Source organism: Schistocerca gregaria, chromosome 3, assembly GCF_023897955.1.
Source record: "Schistocerca gregaria isolate iqSchGreg1 chromosome 3, iqSchGreg1.2, whole genome shotgun sequence".
NCBI lineage: Eukaryota > Metazoa > Arthropoda > Insecta > Orthoptera > Acrididae > Schistocerca > Schistocerca gregaria.
Genome location: NC_064922.1, coordinates 474172891 through 474192763, shown reverse-complemented (window position 1 = coordinate 474192763; position 19873 = coordinate 474172891). Strand labels below are relative to the sequence as shown.

Below are 19873 nucleotides of genomic sequence, written 5' to 3'. Positions count from 1 at the left end.
GTACATTATCGCAGTCCACATAATGTTCAGCACCACGTACGACGTTTTCATGTATTATTTCTTTATTACCAACTCCATTCGCAACACTGTTTTCAGACAATACCTACATATACCATTGGATGTCCATGAAAAATTATGTCGTCGTAAGACATATATGCCGGCCGGGGTGGCCGAGCGGTTCTAGGCACTACAATCTGGAACCGCGCGACCGCTACGGTAGCAAGTTCGAATCCTGCCTCGGGCATGGATGCGTGTGATGTCCTTAGGTTAGTTATGTTTAAGTAGTTCTAAGTTCTAGGGGACTGATGACCTCAGAATTTAAGTCCCATAGTGCTCAGAGCCATTTGAACCATACGACATATATAATTGAGCAGTAAGGTTATACCTGACCATTACAGTAGGATGGCAGCGGCAGCTTCCTGCTGGACCTACCTCATCCAACAGCGTAACGCAATTTTGTAAACGTTTCTATGGAAACGCCTCAGTATTGTCACAGCTCTGTTTATGGCTACTGTTTTGGCTTCTTACACCGCCTCGACTATACTTCAGGAGATATGTTATAAACATTTAGGTGCGTGAAAAACTACCTCCTGCTTAAAATCAAGCGTAACTTACCCTGGCTATATTCATTCCATGTTTTATAATGAGAGCGTCTAGCTACTTCCATCAGAGTTTGAACATAATTTCGTGCCTACCTACCCTAAACTTTTTCTTGCTTACATGTTTGAAGTTTTTAACAGCTTAACTCATTTGTATAGTAATGAGGTATTTGAAACTGTCTTCAACATGGAAGTTCCATTCTGTGAAGAATCGGGATCTACTGGCAAAGATTAAGGAAAGCACAAAATCTAGTACAAGATGAGTTAGCGTCTGATGTTAGCATACGATGCCTCCGTTCCTCCATCAGCGTCAACTTCAACGTCAAAACTTTCTTCCCGAAAAACCTTGACGTTAACGTCCTGTTCCGTACCTTTCCTTTGGCGTCCTGCGTGAATGACGCCACGGGAAATGCATTGTGGAATGTTTGGACGTTTCGGTCCCTGAAGTGCGAATTGAGCTAGACACGTTACATGTGCAGCAACCTCGATTAACAAAAGATTTATTTCCAAGTTTAAGAATATCATTTGTACGCCAGTGAATATAAATATACATCGAATGAAACGTTAAGTAAAATACATGTCCTCGACATCCTTGTGCTCTGGGTCTACATTCCTCTGGACCAGCTACGGATGCCTGGTGTCATCTCGCCCATCATCAGTGTTGAGAATGTCTATCTCGAGCTTCTCTTTTCCATATCCCCATGAGCTGTGACGTATTTGTCGCCCATTTCGCCGTCGAATAATTTGCTTCATAAGGAACGAAACTTAGACGTAAACAATTACAATGGTATTATTGTCATCTTTTTCCAGGTACCTCAAAGGGAACAGATCTAGTGATCATGCAAACTCAGTGGAGTTCACGATCGTATCGGGAAACGTGTGAGGGGTTATTGGTTTCCTGTTACGTCGCATGCCCTTGACTTTGTAAGAATGGGAACATAATGGGTTGTTGATGTTCTGCTGTTACACTACTAGCCATTAAAATTACTACACCAAGAAGAAACGCAGATGATAAACGTATATTCACTGGAGAAATATATTATACTAGAACAGACATGTGATTACATTTTCACGCAATTTGGGCGCATTGATCCTGAGAAATCAGTACCCAGAACAACCACCTCTGGCCATAATAACGGCCTTGATACGCCTGGGCATTGAGTCAAACAGAGCTTGGATGACGTGTACAGGTACAGCTGCCCATGCAGCTTCAACACGATACCACAGTTCATCAAGAGTAGTGACTGGCGTATTGTGACGAGTCAGTTCCTCGGCTACCATTGACCAGACGTTTTCAGTTCGTGAGAGTTCTGTAGAATGTGCAGGCCAGGGCAGCAGTCGAACATTTTCTGTATCCAGAAAGGCCCGTACAGGACCGGCAACATGTGGTCGTGCATTATCCTGCTGAAATGTAGGGTTTTGCAGGGATCGAATGAAGGGTAGAGCCACGGGTCGTAACACATCTGAAATGCAACGTCAATTGTTCAGAGTGTCCATCAATGCGAACAGAGGTGAGCGAGACGTGTAACCATTGGCACCTCATACCATCACGCCGGGTGAAACGTCAGTATGGCGATGACGAATACACGCTTCCAATGTGCGTTCACTGCGATGTCGCCAAACACGGATGCGACCATCATGATGCTGTAAACAGAACCTGTATTCATACGAAAGAATGACGTTTTGCCATTCGTGCATCCAGGTTCGTCGTTGAGTACACCATCGCAGGCGCTCCTGTCTGTATTCAGCGTCGCGGGTAACCGCAGCCATGGTCTCCGAGCTCATGCTGCCGTGCTGCTGCAACCGTCGTCGAACTGTTCGTACAGATGGTTGTTGTCTTGCAAACGTCGCCATCTGTTGACTCAGGGATCGAGACGTTCCAGCCATGCGGATAAGATGCCTGTCATCTCGACTGCTAGTGATACGAGGCCGTTGGGATCCAGCACGGCGTTCCGTATTACCCTCCTGAACCCATCGATTCCATATTCTGCTAACAGTCATTGGGTCTCGACCAACGAGAGCAGCAATGTCGCGATACGATAAACCGCAATCGCGATAGGCTACAATCCCATCTTTATCAAAGTCGTAAACGTGATGGTGCGCATCACTCCTCCTTACACGAGGCATCACAACAACGTTTCACTAGGCAACGCTGTTCAACTGCTGTTTGTGTATGAGAAATCGTTTGGAAATTTTCCTCATGTCAGCACGTTGTAAGTGTCGCCACCGGCGCCAACCTTGCGTGAATGCTCTGTAAAGCTAATCATTTGCATGTCACAGCATCTTCTTCCTGTCAGTTAAATTTCGCTTATGTAGAACGTCATCTCCGTGGTGTAGCAATTTTAATGGCCAGTAGTGTATCTTTTACATTAACAACGACTAGAGTTCTGTCCACAGTCAGTTAGCTAGAGGTTCGGAATCCGGGATATTTGGAGGTGGTCTTGCACGTCGGTGCTTCTTATAAATCAGTAGTTGCCACTTTATGGTCAGTAATACGAACTGGCCATGACACCAAATTGGAATATCATTTCATGAGTCCAGCGTTGTCTTTCGTCACGCTGTACGAGGCAGTCGGCACAATCATAAAGCGCAATAGGCGTCTGGCGAGCGGCAAACTAGCTCGTAGCCCAGCAAACCATTCCTGGCAGTCAAAGCTTTGATTGCAACATTTCGCACAGTTGTCGCCGTCTATCCGGCAATGACTCCACGCCTGCGGCGACCAGGCGCTGCCGTCTGGAAGCAGTGAAACACACTTCTTGCAAGCGACGGGTTTTAGTTCAGAGGAACCGTTATTTCGGCATTTGTTTGGTATCGCTTGTTTCATGTGTGTGTGTGTGTGTGTGTGTGTGTGTTTTTTTTACGTGTAAAAAAATCGGAAAAATCATTTAACCATAGCAGAAGTAGTAAAATGTTTCGTTTTTGAATATGTTACTTTTATCCATAAAATTTGTAGTGGTTTGAAATATTGCGTTATTACAGGAAACGGATAAACGATTAGAGCTACTCTAATAACAGCGCCAACAGAAATGAGCAATAAACACATAAGAACTGGTAGAGCGTTGTTTGAGACAGTGATGTTCCTGCTACCATGTGTCTACGAGGTAAGTTTCTCGCAGTCGTCATCGAACATCCTTTATGTTGCAGAATGGCACCAACCCAAATCTGGAAATATTTTTACACAGTGAGACAGCAATGAAGTACAAATATTGATTTGCTTTAAAAGATTAAAAATTTGTCTGCCATTTCTGTGAAGGAAATTATGGTAACAGTAATAGATTAAAAACGTAACAACAGTTCATCCATAGAACAAAAATAGAAACTAGCTGATTTTCTGCCCATGTCTCCATAATATATACCTATCTTTATTTGCTTGTAGCCCTTGAAAACGGTCAAATTAATATGAAAAATAGAGTTCTTCTACTTCAGTTTTCACCGCGAGGTATGATCTACGATTACAATATGATATTTGAGCAGAGTTTCAAAAAATTAGAATCAACAGGAGAATATTGATTGTTGTTGTTGTTGTTGTCGTCTACAGTCCAGAGACTGGTTTAATGCAGCTCTCAATGCTACTTTATCCTGTGCAAACTTCTTCATCACCAAGAACCTACTGCAAACTACATCCTTCTGAATCTGCTTAATGTATTCGTCTCTTGGTCTCCGTCTACGATTTTTAACCTCCACGCTGCCCTTGATGCCTCAGAACATGTCCTAGCAACCGATCCCTTCTTCTAGTCAAGTTGTGCCACAAATTCCTCTTCTTCTCAATTCTCTTCAGTACATCCTCATTAGTTACGTGATCTACCCATTTGATCTTCAGCATTCCTCTGCAGCACTACATTTCGAAAGCTTTTATTCTATTTTTGTCTAAACTATTTATCGTCCATGTTTCACTTCCATACATGGCAACACCCCATACATATAATTTCAGAAAAGGCTTCCCGACGCTTAAATTTATAGTCGACGTTAACAAATTTCTCTTCTTCAGAAAAACCTTCCTTGCCATTTTATATCCTCTCTACTTCGACCATCATCAGTTGTTTTGCTCCTCAAATAGCAGAACTCATCTACTACTTCAAGTGTCTCATTTCTTAATCTAATTCCCTCAGCATCACCTGATTTAATTCGACAACAGTCTGTTAACCTCTTTTTGATTTTGTTGGTGCTCAACTTATATCCTCCTTTCAAGAAATGAATATTTTGAGCGGCTTTAACAATCAGATTAAACTAGCGTGGAAAAAAGGACATAACCGAAAATCAGCTGTTTCAGATATTAACGTCATCCCTGCTTCTTAAAGGCTCACCGCTTCCATCCTCAGCACGTTACTCTCGCTACCACATCGACAGGAGGCTTTGAACAGTGTTAGTACCCCGGACTGCTCCACTTCTTTATAGATGTTCATTATTCGTTTTGAGCGGTGTAATATGATCATCTCACAACAAAAATCTCGTCTTGTCTGTGTCAGGGCACTGACGTTTATGCTTGTAACACATGTCTGAAAAGTTTCTGATACACCGTAACTTGGGTGTTGCCTGCGCCGTTACGTTTGTCTTCCTTGACGTTGGGCCAAGCTCTAGACTTTTAACAAAAGCACACTGCAAGTGACCGCTTAATTTCTGCACCTGGGCAATAGTCAAATGGTTCAAATGGCTCTGAGCACTATGGGACTTAACATCTATGGTCATCAGTCCCCTAGAACTTAGAACTACTTAAACCTAACTAACCTAAGGACATTGTTTTATCAAATGGCTCTGAGCACTATGGGACTTAACATCTATGGTCATCAGTCCCCTAGAACTTAGAACTACTTAAACCTAACTAACCTAAGGACATCACACAACACCCAGTCATCACGAGGCAGAGAAAATCCCTGACCCCGCCGGGAATCGAACCCGGGAACCTGGGGGGCAATAGTCGCAAATTTGATAGAAACATTTGATGTTACAATGTCTAGTATCACAACCGCGTTCAGAGTTTACCGGAAAATTCTGCTACGTACAATAATCGAAGGAAACTACATTTACCGACACAGACAGTGACGTGTACCTAACGTATCTTTTTTAGAAGTAAGTGAGCCTTGGTGAATACATTTTTATAGAAACGCAAATCCAGGACACCAATGGATACACTTATCTTTGTTGATGTGGCTTTTGTCCGAAGACGCGGATCCATGGCTTCTCATGTTGACCAAACGTATTTTAATATTGTATAATAAGAAAAAGTTAAAGTAATCATTGTTTATTTCTGTTACTTACACGTCAAATAAAAACATCTCAGTGAAACGTGTTACTCGCGAACTGTAACGTGACACCTCGGCAGGGTGGATATCGGTGATCGAGGAGTACTGATTACTTTTGCCGCGTGGAGAGATGTAGTGCGGTGAGTAACAAGCTCCGCCTCCATGTAATGTAAGTATGCAGTACAGGTAACGTAAACCTGTGTTTTGAGCTTCCACGAGCTCCTAATAACCGACTTCCTTTTCCGAAATGGAGTAGAATGCAGCCCCACAATGGACCAGTAACCACATCATCACTCATTTTCGAAAAAAATCCGGATGAAAATGACGCAATAAAACACAGACAGCGACAGTACAGTTCACTGTCAAACCAGACGACAATACAGTCAACACCGGCTAATAGTACGCTGCACAGTTGGCAACGAACGTCTGCAAATCACTCCTGCACGAGGTCTTCCGACTGCTATCGACTCCTAGCGATCAGAGCTGGTAAGTGCGCGCGCCAGTTTTAGTTCCCACATGGTACAACAATTCGAATTCCAAAACTGCCGACAGCAGTGTTGCCACCATAAAATTGGTTCACACGCAAATACTCGAATGACACACAGTATATGTCGACGCTCCTTGACGCTGCTATGCACCATCTTTTCTTTCTCAGCTGAGGCAACTTCTTTTGCAGTATTTTGTGACGACGTTACTACAGCTTCAACCAAACAATAAGCAATAAGGGAGAAGATTACTCCTTGAAATATAGGCTGATTTACTCCAGTCAACTCGATCGCATTCCTGTTCAACATCCTAATTATATACACCATCAGATCAAAAGTATGAGACGCTTATCAGAGGATATTAATATGGACTGTGGCCACTCTTCGCCTCTCTATGACGACGTGAACTCTTCTGTTGGCACTTTCAGTGAGGTGTCTAAATGTCTGTCAGTGACTGGCAGCCCATTCTTCCTCGAGAGACGAAACAAGAGAATGTAATGATTTTGGACGCTAGACGGGAATTTGGGCAGACCAGCCGACTTCAGGAATGTAACTGTCCCAAAACCAATGCCTCATTGATACTTCTTTATAACAGGTGTATTGTCATGCTGATACACATAATTACCGTCTCCGAACTGTTCTTCTGCCATAAGCAGTGTACACTGCTATAAAATGTGCCAATTTTGAGCTCAGTTCTGATGCTTACAGAAAAATGATGATGAATTATAGATGGGCATGCCTTTTTTGCAAGCACACAAATGATTGTATTGTTTTATCATCCAAACATGTTTCAGTGGGTTTTTTATTATTTTCCGTTTATTTTACATTGTTTGTTTCCTGTGGCTGCCAACCAAATTCAGCCGCAGGTCTAAATTAGGGCTAAATTACTGCAGTATACGCCAAGCTCAACTACACAAAAACTCCTTTGATATTTAAAAGAAACTTGTCGCAGCTAAGGATTAGGAAAATACTGCAATGAAGACATGGTGCCCTAATTTAGGCCTGTCTATAGGACATGCAAAGTGTAGAAGAAAGGAACATTATAAAAAACCCACTGAGGATGCCACAGCAGTGATGAAACATGTTTGCGTGATAAAACAAAACAATAATTTGTGTAGTTGCAAAAAGGCGGACCCATCTTTAATTCACTATAAAATGTTCTCATATATTGGGTTGGTGCATAAGTTAGTAGCGTTCTTCCATAAGTTTCAAGAGATACACATAACAGACACTTTAGAAAACAATGGTATATTCTACATCACTATTTACAACGAATTAAATTACAATGAAATGAACACTCTTAGCTGCTTACAGGCTTTGACGTACGTCAACGGGGACAGATGAAAATGTGTTCCCCGACCGGGACTCGAACCCGGGATCTCCTGCTTACATGGCACACGCTCTATCCATTTACAAGAGTCTGCCAACGTCTGGGAAACTTTTCGATCCCGCAGCTGTTGAAATCATGTGGTTTTGAGGCGAAGAACTCGTCGATCCATATTCGGAGCGCATCTGGGAAGGAAGTTCCTTGATGGTTGTTCGACAGAGGGCGGAAAAGGTGAAACTCTGGGGACACAAGATCAGGGGAATAATGCGGCTGCGGAATGACTTTCCAGTCCAACTCCTCTATAGGGTTTTTGTCAGTCTAGCAGAATGCGGACGGGTTTTATCGTGAAGTAGCATCACATCGGGCAGTCCTTCTGGTCGTTGTTCTAAGATTGCGTATGCCGGACGCCTCAGTTGTTGACAATAAATGTTAGCGTTGATGGGTACACCTCGGGAAGGAAATTCGTAGTACATCAAACCGTCGCAGAGCCCCCGGATGCAAACATTATCTTTTGTGGATGCGCGCAGCTATTTCTACGTGGAAATGCTGCTTTGTCTAGGCTTAACCGCGTGTCACAGTAAAGGCACAATTTCTCGTCACCAGTAACGGTACAGGATAGATATGATCGGTGATGTTCTCGGGCCAACTGAAGACAAGCAAGAAGAGATGCTCATATGGGCACCAGCTAATACTTACGATTTTGGCTTAGAGAATGCGGTACCCACACACCTCACTGCGTGCAAATGTCGCACGATGATAAAATAGATGGTCACAGTTCACCATATAGGCAGTTGTCGAATACACTGACGTAGATCATTGCGGATTAACGAGTTTAAACGAACTTCATCAAACATGAAAGGTCTTCCTGAACGTGGAGAGTCACTAATGTGAAAACGATCCTTCTTAAACAGAAGAATATGCCAGAATGTCCCTATTTCTCCATTTGGCACTCAATTTTCTAGCGTCCACAGCTCCGCTCACTATCTCCAAAAACAGAATGACGATATGTAAACTCAAATAGCAACAGTGAACTAAAACCAATAAACGGCAATCGAAAAATAAACCCATAACCATCGTAATACCAACATGCAAAAGAAAAACTCCAAGAACTTATGCACTGAGTATTTAGCGATTTATTAAGCGCAACAAGAGAACCACGCCCTAGTCTCGAAACAGCTCCACAGTGGAACACCGCGTCCTCTGTACTTCACTGTTGGCACTACACGTGATGGGAGGTGGCGCTCTCCAGGCGAGCGCCAAATCCAAACAGTCCATCGGATTGACACAGAGTATAGAGTGATTCATCGTTTCAAATCAGTCGTTTCCAGTCATGCACTGCCCAGTCGCTTGAAGCATCACTTAGCGCTAACTTCAGAAATGTGTGGCTTATGAGAAACATCTCGACCATTGCACCCCATTCTTCTTAACTCCTATGTACAGACATTATGCTAGCCAGTTTGGTGGTAACGCCTTGGAACTCGCGAGTCAGTATTTCCTTTGGTTTCCACAATGACCTCCACAACCTCCAGAATGATCTATGGGCCTCTGTACGGCACTACCTGAGGTGTGACTGGTCTTGGTTTGGTTGTGGTTGTTCTTCCGCGCTTCCACTTTGGAATCACATCACCAACACACAATTTGGTTAGCTTAAGAAGGATTGAAATGTCTCTGATGGATTTGTTACGCAGGTGACATCCAATGACCACTCCCAGTTCGAAGCCACTGTGTTCTCCTGATGAGCACATTCTGCTGTTTCTATTTCCCTGATGACATATAATGGCGAGTCTTCCTCTCGTAGCATCTAATGGCGAATTCCGCATTGCACAGGGGAGTCTGCAATCTTTCGATCAGATGGTATATGCGATGGGAAGAGCAATGAGTTTACAGCAGATCTAAGTTTCTGCATAAGATAGTACATGTAAGACTTCCAAGTTAGGATTCCATCTATCTCCAGATCAATGCACACTTTTTTTTTAAAAAAAATGGTAAAAATCAAATGTAGCTATACATTAAAATCAGACTTGCATTACCTAACAGAGAAATACAAAAAGATAGATGTAGGCGACCATTCAGCTTTGGCACAACTTTGAAATATGGGAAGATATTGATAGCAAAATTCTTTATCAAGCGTTTCAAAATTTCATCATCAGATAAAAGTTGTGGGATAACGTGTACAAACTAATTAATAACAGCAAATACATAAATACTAACATAAGTGCGCACATTAGTGATCCAGTGACAGAACTTTCAATTAACGTCATACTTACATTTAAAACAAACTTTAGTAAAACGCTCACGAAAGTGAGCACATATTCTTAATGTAATACAGATCTCACCTCATATAGGTATATTTGACAGTGCCGTTGTCTGTTGGAAGAGAACCAGTGCCAAACTATCTGTGGCGATTAAGCTATGTAACAAGCAGTGTTCGATTTGTGATTTTACCAGTGGGGGGGATGTCTTAGGGAGTTAGTATAATTGTGTATGTTACTAGCTTGGACCGTGGCCTTACCCATGGTTAAACAATTATTTATAAATAGATGTTAATGCCGAAACTCACTATTGACGCATAAGCACTATCAAAAAAGCCATCCCTTGTTATATCTTTAAAAGTACATTTTAGGTAAAGCTTATTTACAAAATCATCTACATACAGGTATACGAGGGGAATTCAAAAAGTAAAGGCACATTTGTGAAAAGCTGTACTTATTCTGATGATATAAAACTGAAACATGCATTATTTTTCTATGTAACCTCCCTGGACTTCAATGCAATTTACTCGACGTTTTATGAGTTTTTTTATTTCATCAGAAAATACGTTTATCGGTTGCATCTGTAACCAATTTTTCACCGCAGCAATGACGTCTTCATCACTTTTAAATCTTCTTCCCTGTAGTGCTTCCGTTAAGGGTCCAAACATGTGAAAATAGCTTGGAGCCAGGTCTGGACTGTATGGTGGATGTTCCAACGCCTCTAATCTCAACTCCTTTATTGCGTCGGCTGTCCGTTTGGCAAAATGTGGGCGAGCGTTATCTTGCTGCAGGATGACACCTCTTCACAGTTTTCCACGACGTTTGGATCTGACTGCAGGTTTTAGTTTCGTACGCAACACATCACATCCACCATACAATACAGACGTGGCTCTAAAGCCACGTTTACTCTGGGGCGACGTCTTGCAACATTGTGGCATGCTACGGAAATGTGGCATGCGTCGTCTTGTTGTTTAGTTCTAAATGTTTTGAAATGCTTACCTACTACATAACACTTTTTCAGAATTAATAAGCAAACATATTAATAGTATTAATAGTAAACTTTCAATGTTCGGCTCCACAAATTTAAATTATATGTAAAGTCTTACTCTAGTGCGTGGTAAATAAACATCCCAGGTTGGGATGCATAAACTAAAACCAGAGGAGGGGATGGTCTGATGCAGAGGGGGGGGGGGGCGATCCCCCTCCATCCCCCCCTGCAAATCGCACACAGGTAACAGGTAACCTAAGGCCGAGAAGTGGTGCTGGTACAGACCCTAGAAATTAAATCAAAGAGTAACTTTACAAAGAAACCAGACAAAACGACGAACTACAAGCGTGAACAATTTGAGAAAACCACCTTATGCAACTTATACAGATAAGAAACTCATGTTGATATTAGGTAAAATTATATTTCTTAGAATTATATTTCTCAGATAGCTTTATTGTCAAAGTCAGTTAATCACTAGTTCATTCGAATAGACAACGGTTCTGTCAAATATACCTATATGAGATGAAACCTGTATTACACTCAGCCCATGTGCTTACTTCCGTGAGCCTTTTAGCAAAGTTTGAGGTAAATGTAAATTTGATGTTAACTGAAAATTTGGTGTATGTATACTAACGTTATAATGTATAAATTATATTTGTTATCGTTAATTCCTTTGTCGCCTTATCCCATAGCCTTTGTCGGATGACTAAATTTTTAAAGGGCAACGCTTAATAAAAAATTATGCAATCAAGACCTGTCCGTATTTCAAAGTTGTGACGATTCAGGTTTGGTATGGGTATCTCATAGAATCTATGCCCCACAAAACCTAATTCGTCACTGAAAATAAAAGGCGTTGTAACTTTCAATAAATGTTTCTATTGTTAGACATAATTTCTAACAGGCAAATAACAAACGAATACTAGAATCACATTAAGACAAACAACAAAGTAAATATAAGTAAGACGATTAATATGATTTGGGAATTTATTAAAATTACACAGGGGGTTATTTAGAATATTCTATGAAGATTTTATTTCATTATCGGAATCAAAGCAGCGTTTTCTTGATGTACCGGGTGATCAAAAAGTCAATATACATTCGAAAACTGAATAAATCACGGAATAATGTAGATAGAGAGGTACAAATTGACACACATGCTTGGAATGACATGGGGTTTTATTACAACCAAAAAAAAAAAAAATACAAAAGTTCAAGAAATGTTCGACAGATGGCGCTTCATCTGATCAGAATAGCAATAATTAGCATAACAAAGTAAGACAAAGCAAAGATGATGTTCTTTACAGGAAATGCTCAATATGTCCACCATCTTTCCTCAACAATAGCTGTAGAGGAGGAACAGTGTTGTGAACAGCACTGTAAAGCATGTCCGGAGTTGTGGTGAGGCATTGGCGTCGGATGTTATCTTTCAGCATCCCTAGAGATGTCGGTCGATCACGATACACTTGCGACTTCAGGTAACCCCAAAGCCAATAATCGCACGGACTGAGGTCTGGGGACCTGTGAGGACAAGCACGACGAAAGTGTCGGATCAGCACACGATCATCACCAAACGACGCGCACAAGAGATCTTTCACACGTCTAGCAATATGGGATGGAGCGCCATCCTGCATAAACATCGTACGTTCCAGCAGGTTTTTTTATCAGCCAGACTGGGGATGATGTGATTCTGTAACATATCGGCGTACCTCTCACCCGTCACGGTAGCAGTTACAAAACCAGAATTACGCATTTCCTCGAAGAAAAAGGCCCGATAACGGTAGAAGTGGTAAATCCAATCCATACCGTCACTTTCTCGTCGTGCAATGGAGTTTCCACGACAGTTCTAGGATTTTCGGTAGCTCAAATTCTGCAGTTGTGGGCGTTGACAGACCCTCGGAGCGAGAAATGAGCTTCGTCGGTCCAAAAACGTTACTCAACCAACCGTCATCTTCCGCCATCTTTCGAAACGCCCACACCGCAAATGTCCTCCGCTTTACTACCTGGCGAGGTAACAGTTCATGATGCCGGTGGATTTTGTACGGATAGCATCGCCAACTACACAGTAGTGTATGGAATGCCGGTGCGATGTGCCACTGCACGAACGCTGACTTCGCCGTGCATAGACGAACCCGCTACAGTCTCCGTTTCTTCCTGGACTGTCTCAGCAGCATTACGCCTTGTGCTCGGTCGGCCACTACGGGGTCTATCGTCTAAACAACCCGTGGCTTTGAACTTAGAAATCATTCTCGCCACAGCTGCATTTGTCAACGGACCTTTACCCGTTCGAATACCCTTCCTATGGCGATAGGATCGTAACGCTGAACTAGCACATTCCCCATTCTGATAATACAGCTTCACTGAAAGCGCCTTTCAGGTAAAGTCAACATGCTGCGACTGCTGGCGCATCTGATTCTCTCTTTCATTACAGCTCCTTTTATATAAGATTGTCATGCGGAGTCACTGACGTTTTGCTGTCCAGCGCCATCTGTTGGACATTTTGTGAACTTTGTTTTTTTCATTCTAATAAAATCACATGTCGTTTCAAGTATGCGTGTCAATTTTTACCTCTCTGTGTGCATTATTCCGTGGTTTATTAAGTTTTCAAATTTATATCGACAAATGTAAGGATGTAGAAGCTTATCTCACTAGGGGTAAGATAGATACTGCCTACAGGAAAATTAAAGAGATCTTTGGAGAGAAGAGAACCACGTGTATGAATATCAAGACCTCAGATGGCAACCCAGTTATAACCAAAGAAGGGAAAGCAGAAAGGTGGAAGGAGTATATAGAAGGTTTATACAAGAGCGATGTACTTGAGGACAATATTATGGAAATGAAAGAGGATGTAGATGAAGACGAAATGGGAGATACGATACTACGTGAAGAGTTTGACAGAGCACTGAAAGACCTGAGTCGAAACAAGGCCCCCGGAGTAGACAACATTCCATTAGAACTACTGACGGCCTTGGGAGAGCCAGTCATGACAAAACTCTACCAGCTGGTGAGCAAGATGTATGAGACAGGCCAAATACCCTCAGACTTCAAGAAGAATATAATAATTCCAATCCCAAAAAAGCAGATGCTGACAGATGTGAAAATTACCGAACTATCAGCTTAATACGTCACAGCTGCAAAATACTAACGCGAATTCTTTACAGACGAATGGAAAAACTGGTGATGCGGACCTCGGGGAGGATCAGTTTGGATTCCGTAGAAATGTTGGAACACGTGAGGCAATACTGACCTTACGACTTATCTTAGAAGAAAGATTAAGAAAAGGCGAACCTACGTTTTCTAGCACTTGTAGACTTAGAGAAAGCTTTTGACAATGTCGACTGGAATACTCTTTTTCTAATTCTAAAGGTAGCAGGGGTAAAATACAGGGAGCGAAAGGCTATTTACAATTTGTATAGAAACCAGATGCAGTCATAAGAGTCGAGGGGCATGAAAGGGAAGCAGTGATTGGGAAAGGAGTGAGACAGGGTTGTAGCCTCTCCCCGATGTTATTCAATCTGCATATTGAGCAAGCAGTAAAGGAAACAAAAGAAAAATTTGGAGTAGGTATTAAAATTCATGGAGAAGAAGTAAAAACTTTGAGGTTCGCCGATGACATTGTAATTCTGTCAGAGACGGCAAAGGACTTGGAAGAGCAGTTGAACGGAATGGACAGTGTCTTGAAAAGAGGATATAAGATGAACATCAACAAAAGCAAAACGAGGATAATGGAATATAGTCAAATTAAATCAGGTGATGCTGAGGGAATTAGATTAGGAAATGAGACATTTAAAGTAGTAAAGGAGTTTTGCTATTTAGGAAGTAAAATAACTGATGATGGTCGAAGTAGAGAGGATATAAAATGTAGACTGGCAATGGAAAGAAAAGCGTTTCTGAAGAAGAGAAATTTGTTAACATCGAATATAGATTTATGTATCAGGAAGTCGTTTCTGAAAGTATTTGTATGGAGTGTAGCCATGTATGGAAGTGAAACATGGACGATAACTAGTTTGGACAAGAAGAGAATAGAAGCTTTCAAAATGTGGTGCTACAGTAGAATACTGAAGATAAGGTGGATAGATCACGTAACTAATGAGGAGGTATTGAATAGGATAGGGGAGAAGACAAGTTTGTGGCACAACTTGACTAGAAGAAGGGATCGGTTGGTAGGACATGTTTTGAGGCATCAAGGGATCACAAATTTAGCATTGGAGGGCAGCGTGGAGGGTAAAAATCGTAGAGGGAGACCGAGAGATGAGTACACTAAGGAGATTCAGAACGATGTAGGTTGCAGTAGGTACTGGGAGATAAAGAAGCTTGCACAGGATAGAGTAGCATGGAGAGCTGCATCAAACCAGTCTCAGGACTGAGGACAACAACAACAACAATCGACATTCTGATCACCCGGTACGTGCACGCAGCACTTCTCTCTCATTCAGTTTAATGTAACGACTGCTTTTGTGTTTTACAGTTCAGAAGTATTTTGTTCTGAAATACAAAGCACGCTTACTAACATACAAAAGTCCGTAACATCATTTCGACTTTGGAAACAGAAACACGGTAATGAAATGTTTAAAAGCCTGAGACTATCAACAATGGCGTTTAATCTAGTGAAGCCAGAAAAAGAAAAGGATTCCAGGGATTTATTTCAGTACGTGGATGATGAAAGTAGTCCGTGGTTAGACAATATGCTTAAAGATAGCTACCAGCAACTAGATGTTATTTAGATAATAGACATCCATGCAGAACAGTAAGAGCCGACTGCTGTGGCCGAGCGGTTCTAGGTGCTTCAGTCCGGAACCGCGCTGCTGCTACGGTCGCAGGTTCGAATACTGCCTCGGGCATGAATGTGTGTGATGTCCTTAGGTTAGTTAGGTTTAAGTGGTTCTAAGCCTAGGGGACTGATGACCTCGGACGTTAAGTCCCATAGTGCTTAGAGCCAAGAGCCAGAACTGTAAAAAGAAGAAGAAGGAAAGCATAATGTCCATTATAATACATGGACCACAGAACAAAACATGGTAAATTATTCGTATAATGTTTTGTTACCAATTTACTTTAATTTTTGTACTTTTCTGAGTGTTTTCTGATCGTAGTTTTTATTAAGAATAGCATTACTGTTATGTTTTAATGTGCTCTGAGGGTTAAAATATCATTTTATGAAAGAAATATTTGCTCATTATAACCTACTGAAGATTATTAACGAGGAAATTATTTTTCACATTAAAAAGATGGTTTAAAGTACCTAATGTTACGGGAAGATTTACTTAATAGCAGCACAGATCCTCTTAAAATATATTTATATATTAGAATCAGGTTGTTATTCAAATATATTAACAGGAAGTGTTTAAACTGCCCTATCTCAAATAACCGTTTTGTCCTATGAACCTTTCTTATAGAAAATGCCTCAGATACCATTTATAAATTGATATTAAATTTTTTGGAAAGAATGTTTCCTCTGACTTTGGATAACATTGTATTTGAGTTAAAAATTCTCTTCTAGAATTTCACATAGTTAGCGATACCGCTCAATAACTTTCCTTGCCTTCTCTTTCACATTTCTTAAAAACAAGCATGCGTTATCTTACATTACATGTGACCATTTCTGCACGATAGATTCCTCATAAGTGTTACATAACAGGAAATTTTCTTCGTGGTCTAGAAGCTATTCAGTGTCATCTGTCAACCGGCACGGTAGCTCAGCGTGTTCGGTCAGAGGGTTAGCAGCCCTCTGTAATAAAAAAACTGAGCTAATCGATCAACAACGAACTTAAACGGATGTCTTACGACGTCCGCCCCGAACAGATGCAACGAACAAACGCGAGCAAAAAGAGATTTAAACAAAAAAAAAAAAGAGCCTGTGCGGCGGTCAAGCGATGTTTCTGTTGCCTGAGCCCTCGAAAAAATTAAAAGACATCGTCTTTCTTTTCCTGCATCACAGTCCCTGTAGCAATTTACTAATATGCACTGATGACGTCTCTTCTCTCTGGTGATTACATCCTCCTATCGCCCATTCCCCACAAATATGAAAAAAATGAATACACAACAGAAAAGGGACAATGGAAATACTTCAACGTGATCGCTATTTTTAGTCGCTGCACAGTTGGAAGCTGCGTCGCGAGTGTGTTTGTCTATTGTGACACGCATAACGGTTTATATTAACACATTAAATTCCTCTGGCGACTGGAATTATACGATACAGCGGTTCCGGGCGTATTTTTAGCTGCCATTGTCTTTAAAAGTGGCGAATACGTAAGAGTCGGTGGCGAAATATAGTTAATCCGGCACCACTTTCATATTCTGACTGTGTTTACGTGTGCCGGGAACAGTCAAATTCCTGTTGTACTTCCGAGTTATTCATTCTCGAATGGCGGAGAGTCACCGCGAGAGATTAACGTTTTTCACAGCAGTAAGCCACAGAACAGATCTAATGTCTTCAATAACAAAACCTGTTCCGTCTGGATTAGCAGAACAAAGACAATGTAAGCGTAAAAACATCGCCATTGATGCAAACGTATTACTTCATATCTGCTTCCTGGAAATACAACGTTTATGGTTATTGTAAGCTTTTACTAAAGGTCTTACCCTTTTATGTGGCATTTAAAAGTACTTATGGGCGCAGTTAACTATGTGAAACACATTTAAAAAATGTGATTTTTTTAAAACCTTCAAACCTGTAATCATTTAGTTATTCATTTTAATTTGTAATAGCCCTAGAGTGATTTCTCCACTTCATTTCTGTCAATAGGGAATGTAATTTTGCTGTGAAGTCGTGAATGTAACTTAGCACTTGCGTTGTATTCTCACTATACGATACGTGTTATGTCTGATATCATTATTAAGGCGGAGGTCTAACAGTCAGCTTAGACTGTCGTCTACACTTACTGTCGATCGATTAGACGGCTCTGATGAGTTTTACCTTTGTAGCCGACGCTTGTTAGGACCATAGAACGATTTTAGACAGCAAAAACTGGCGAAACAAGGAACGACTTAATCCTTTTCTGACCGTGGTGATGTACGGACAAATGATATAAATACGCCATTTCTGTATTCGGAAGGATAAGTCATTCTGGTGAGCTACACTATATAATTGGGACAGTTATTTTTATTCAGATATCACTTAAACATTACCTGAATGTCGGAGGTTTTTCGGTTGCCGATTGTTTCCAGAGAACAATTACCATCCAGCCGCGTTCAAGAAAAGGTAAAAAGTTTGTGAATATCGACCATGGATGTTAAACGCTCTTTAACTTCCAAATCGAAGCTGTGCCTACTGCGATGTTTCCACTGCGAACTACAAGGGGCGTTTTATAATGATTTGCACTTTATTTTTACCGATCATTCAAGGTGAGCCATTCGACTGAACATTACAGTTTCAAGTATGTAGTACTTCGGTCTAACCGTAGGTGGCAGAACAATCATTAGAAGTGTAACACTAGCACAATACAGTGCATTTCTTCAACTGCTGTCGTTACGTGAGAGGACAACAGGGAATGCGATCTTCTTGCACAGCGCTATCCGACGTGATTTCTGTTTGAAGGAGAGTAAACACTGCGGGTAATCACAGGCGGATGATGGTGGTGTGCAGAGAATGTGCACCGTCACGAATAGTGCTCTTAAAAGACGACAACGCTCGTCCCCATCTTGGCTGTCATCGCTGGAATGGGGTTACAGGTACTGCCACACCCATAGGATTTTCCTGACATGGCCTCTCGAACTTTTGCAGATCGTCTCCGAAGCACATTTTTGGAGTCTATCACACCAGTTACTGTCCTTCAAAATAGGTGCAAAAGTAGGTAACAGGTGCAAACATGTAACTTTGTTGTGTCGGTTGTGAATAAATAGTTGCCACTATTTAAGATCCAACCGTCGTATATGTCATCAGCAGACATGTGAATTGGCTCTACCTTTTCCCAGTAAGACTAGAATCAGTCATTTGCTATTCTGCTTACAAAGAGTGCTTCTATCTTGTTTAGTATTATATTACTCAACAGTGCCAAAAGTCTTGAACAAGTCTAAGAATTTGCCTGTGGCATAGTAACCCTTCTCAAGAACTTCATATACCACCTTTGTGATATCTGTAATGGCCGATATTGTACTTCTGCCACTTTGGAAATCAAACCAAGCTTCGTTAACAAAGTATTATTTATTCAAATAACACGCTAGTCCCTCTTTCGTGACTGATTGAACTGATCATTGCAGACAGTAGTTAAACTGGCCTGTAGTTTTCAGTACTCTCCGCAATACTTTTCTTTAGTAAGGGCATAACTTGTGCGTACTTTAGGTATTCTGGGAATATACCTGAACTAAGGTACTCAATTTTGTTTGTTGACGAGACTTGTAAGCTGACTATGCACACCTTTAGAACAGAGATTGGAACATCATCTATGCTGACTTATTATTTTTATATTTCTATGTTGTCTTCCTGACTTCTAGATCTGTTGTGGTGTTTACCATAACTGTCTTTAGCTTTGTAATCTGACAATAATAATCAGAGAAGCCAATATCTTTTGTAAATACGTTATTATCCCTGTTGATATCTACGCTGAAGCGCCAAAGAAACTGGTATAGGCATGTGTATTCAGATACAGAAATATGCAAACATGCAGAAAACTGCGCTGCAGTCGGCAACGCCTACATCAGACGACAAGTGTCTGGCGCAGTTTTTAGATCGCTTAATGCTGCTACTATGACAGGTTATCAAGATTTAAGTGAGTTTGAACGTGGTGTTATAGTCGGAGCACGAGCGATGGGACACAGCATTTCCGAGGTAGCAAAGAAGTGGGGATTTTCCCGTACGACCGTTTCACGAGTGAACTGTGAATATCAGGTAAAAGATCAAATCTCCAAATCACTGTGGGCGGAAAAAGATCCTGCAAGAGCGAGACCAACGACGACTGAAGAGAATCGTTCAGTGTGACAGAAGCGCAACTCTTTCGCAAATTGCTGCAGATTTCAATGCTGGGCCATCACCAAGTGTCAGCGTGCGAG

At 41.4% G+C, this 19873-nt stretch overlaps 1 protein-coding gene across 2 annotated transcripts in view; it reads left to right on the top strand.

The window, feature by feature from the left end:
- The window catches only part of LOC126354997 (uncharacterized), a 304832-nt gene that overhangs the window by 161570 nt on the left and 123389 nt on the right, over positions 1-19873 (top strand). The window lies entirely within an intron of this gene.